Below are 4488 nucleotides of genomic sequence, written 5' to 3'. Positions count from 1 at the left end.
CTCAAATACGTCTGGAATGCTCAATCCTCATCATCCACTCCTCTCCGATTCCATCAACGCCCATATGAATTTTTATATCGTTCACAGCATCAGTCATTCTACCTCTTCCTCCTCTTTACAATGTGTCATTATTCCTTACCACCGAATCATCAAGATCTTCCGCTCATCAGAAAGTTTCTTCTCTATCACCTTCCGCACAATATCATACAATCATATTCTACACAATAATTCCTTTGTCACTAACAGAGTTTTCCATTTCCTTTGCTTAATGCTTCAAGCTGCCTCCAAGGGAAAAGAATAACCTACATCCGTCATTTTACAACATCTTATAGTTTGTCTAGTCCAAATGCACCTCATCTCATAGATATTCCACTCATCAACGCAATATTATGAAATTTAAATCCAGATACATTCATCATTATGTCTATAATTCAATGTACAATTTCCTTTCTCCACTGCCATTATGATTACGATTGTAAAGACCGTAATGTTCTATTTACTTACGTTATTTATGACATAAAGTTATTATAAAATGTTGAAAATCCCTTAGACTATGTCCAACGCCTTTCTCGCAGTACCCTTGACTTCTCTTTCTCCCATGGAGGGCATAACCCTCGAGCGGGTGGTTAGCTAAAACAAATATGCGCCATACCTTTACGTTATAATTTCACTTAGGATGTTATTTCTAAATGGTGTTTTATAGGTAATTTGTGTCTTAAAGCAACGTAGAGTTCTTTGTTTTACACTTTTATCACAAGACTGAAGTCGCTGTGAGACCGAAAGTAAAATTTTGCTCAAATATGTACACCGTTGGCACTTTCAGATAATGAAATTTTTATAAAATTTCGTATCAGGGAGCCAACAAAAATATAGGGGAAAAGTGTGAGGTTTGGAAAGTTGGAGATGTGGGACAGTTATATATCTCTCCGGTAATTCGTGTTAAGTCATTGTGGTTGCTAGCAGATCTGGTGGCAACATTTAAAGAGCATTGCTACCAGGTTCTCGACGTGCACAAGGTTTTAGAAGCAAAGACAAATTTTCCTTCACCGCCGATAACTATTATGTTAGATGTCTATTATAAAAATATTTGACAATATGAAGAGGTAGTAGAGAATTTAATATAAGATTAGAGAGTTAGCTATTGAAAGTATATTTAAAACATTTTTGTATGATTCTATTACCAGAGTTCGTGGCTTTATAGTGACAGTAGTAAAAGTGGGTATACAGGGAGGATTATGGCATGATGAATTGAGGAGGATTGGGACACTGTCCCACTCCTTTCTACTCACAAGTGTGAAAACATTAGGTAGCTTTATTAGAACCCCTGTGTTTCCGCTTGGCTTACGCTATATTTATTTAGTATTTTTCACAATTGTTTCAGAAAAATGCCACGCAAGTGGAAGAAGATAAACCTAGACTACATACATACAGCAAAGGGTGATATTCTGCAAACCGTAAAGATAGTAATAGAGGAAAAGAGTAGTATACGAGAGGTAGCAAGAGAACACAACATATTGAAATCAGCCTTTGCTAGACATATTAAAAAGTACAAGGAAGACTCAAATAGAGATGCTGTAATATTTCAAGAAAATCTTTTTTGTGGGAAACTCTCCTTAGTGCAAGTAAGATGAACTATGTGCTTAGAACGAGGTGCGGACGAACTTTGACTCACGCATACGAAAATGCCTTGAAGAAGAATATGCCGGAATCTTAAACTGTGCACAAAAGTGCGGGATATGGCTGGCTTAATGGTTTTATGGAGCATCCCCCTCAGTTATGATCAACTGCGATCTCTGGAATGAAATGTTTATCAAGAGGTATCAGCTTCAATAAGCAGACTTTTTGAACAATTTGAAGTTAGCATATGAGAAATGTAACTTCACTCTGAAGTGTACTTTTAACTGTGATCAAACTGGATTTCGTAACGTACACACAACGCCACGTGTGATAGCTTCACGAGGACAGAAACAAGTCGGACAGGTAACTTGAGCGGAACCTGCTGAACAAGTGACAGTCCTACGTACCTTCAATGCAGTTAGGAATAGCATTCCTCCAATTTTTTATATTCGAGAGTATGGTGCAAGGATTTCTTCCTGAAGAAAATACCACCTCATAGCTTGACATTTGCAAGGATCACTAAATGGATGAATGCTGAATTGCTGAGATATTCGGTGTTTGTTTAGAACACATTATCCAAATTTCAAAATATTCGAAAGAAAATCCAATCATATTGCTCCTCTAACACCACAAAATCACGTAAATATCATTGAAGTAGAGAATGCTTACCAAACTGCAACTGTTGGAAGTTTCGGTTTCTGGAACTCTGAAGACCCATTACAATCGGGTGTGCAATGACTGGCTGATTAATAATCCAGGAAAAAAACTATTTCTCCTCGTTCTATTGATGAGTTTATAGGACGGGTATATCCCTGTGCTACGACACAATAGAATGTCGTATCTGAGTTTAAAAAGGCTGTATAATACACTTTCAACAGTGTTCCTTTTACAGAAGACTAATACCTGATATCTTCAGTAAATGACCGTCCAAATCCCTCGTTGAACAGAAACGCACCGTCTCATCAACGAAAATTATAGACAACCTTACCGCACGGAATGTTGCTGGCACATCTGAGGGTATGGATCATGGTTCATCAGAGCTTCTGCCGCAAATCTCGCTTACATTAGCTATCCAAGAAACTACATTTGTTATATTTTGGAGCAATATCTTCCACTACGTTAGTAACCATTCAGAATATCCGTCCTTATCCGAAGGCTGCCTATCCCTCTTAATAAAACCAACCGTGGGAAAAAGATTAGTGGTCGAACAAGAATACTAACACCAGTTGCAGAAAAGATGAAACCAAACAAGAAGACTTTGCAAAACTAAAGCGAAAGAGATGTCGGTATTAGAATTCATTTGCAACAAGTAATAGGAAGATTGATACAAATTCAGAGTCCTCAATGGAAGACAGTATTTTCTCTCGAGAACACTGTGTTGATATATCCTTTAGTAATTCTGTTAGTGATGTAGATTTATCAATGAACGAAATAGGATGGAAAAACATTAATGTGAATGTTGAAAACAGTAATATTATACTTCTTAAATTTTACGTCAAAAAGTGTGTAGTGTATTATGTAGGAATTGTCTAAAATGTTTAGAGCAGTGGATGCGAAGTGAAATTGATGCGTATCAAAGTCGGATGTTCTAAATTTGTTTCTCGTAAACAGCAAGATACTAGTTCGGTTGAGCTTCAAAATATAGTTCTGAAATTAACTTATCCTGTCATGGGTAAAGTAACAGTACGTGTGCAGTCTTCGTATTCGTTTTGCCTTAACCTTTATGCATATAACATCCATTAAACAGTAACCTTTCGAATAGAGATTATTCTTGTCCTCTTGTAATTCAATTAATTTCATATTCGCTGTATACTGTCCCAGAAAAGTCGAACTCGACTACGATAACGTGTGCATTGCTTTGTTGGCGTATTTTCTTTTCTTTTTAATTTTAATTTTCGGCTTTAACCCTATTTTTGGATTTAATAAAAAAAAGCAAAATTATTGTCACACAGGAAAGTGGTAAGATGACTGCTTACCTTTATTGGCAGAACTATTATTCTTATTCTCAAACTGAAATATTTAGTAGGATGATAGCGTAGTACACAATGTTGTTTAATCACTTTCAGTATAGCAATATATTATATTGTATTTCTCGCCACTTTGTTTTATTTATTTATTTATTTATTTATTTATTGAAACAGAACACAACAGGTATTATACCCAATTACAGTGTTCATCTTTCATGAAATAATATATTTACAATTTCCCTTTTAAACCTTGTGAGGCAATCAGCGTAAATATCTATATTATTTGTAATTTTTAAGAGTCTGTTGTAGGTTGCACTAATCCTCCATGTTGGCGACTTATTTAGGATATTAGTCCTTGCTTTTGCACAATAAAAGAAGTTATAGTTTTCTGGACGTGTTTTCCTGCCTGGAACGCTTATTTGAAAGCTCGAAAGCAATTCGTTGCAGTCTAACTTATTATTAAGTACCTTGTACAAAAATATCATGTCAGATAACGTTCTTCTTTGTTTGAGGGTTAGAGTTTTAAAATTCCTATTTAATGAATTAGTGTTTTCAGTTCTTGGGAAAATGTTTGTTTCCTTATATACAAGATATCTAAGAAATTTGGACTGGATTTTTTCTATTTTTAGTGAGTTAATTTTTGTATCTGGGTTCCATACAAGCGTCGCGTATTCCAGTTTGGATCGAACGTAAGTTTGATACAATTTATGAAGTGTAGCAGGTTTACGAAACTCCCTACTAATTCTTAGAATAAACCCAAGATTTCTGTTCGCTTCATTTATTATGTTATCAATATGAGGTTCAAATGTAAATTTCGTATCATACATTACTCCTAAATCATTGACAGTACTTACAACGGGTAGTTGAGTTTCACTAATTGAATATTTAAATTGCACTGGTATTT

Source organism: Thermobia domestica, chromosome 18 (assembly GCF_964235325.1).
Source record: "Thermobia domestica chromosome 18, izTheDome1.hap1.1, whole genome shotgun sequence".
Classification (NCBI taxonomy): Eukaryota; Metazoa; Arthropoda; class Insecta; order Zygentoma; family Lepismatidae; genus Thermobia; species Thermobia domestica.
The sequence above is the reverse complement of the archived record's forward strand: the minus strand, read 5'-3'. Positions refer to the sequence as shown.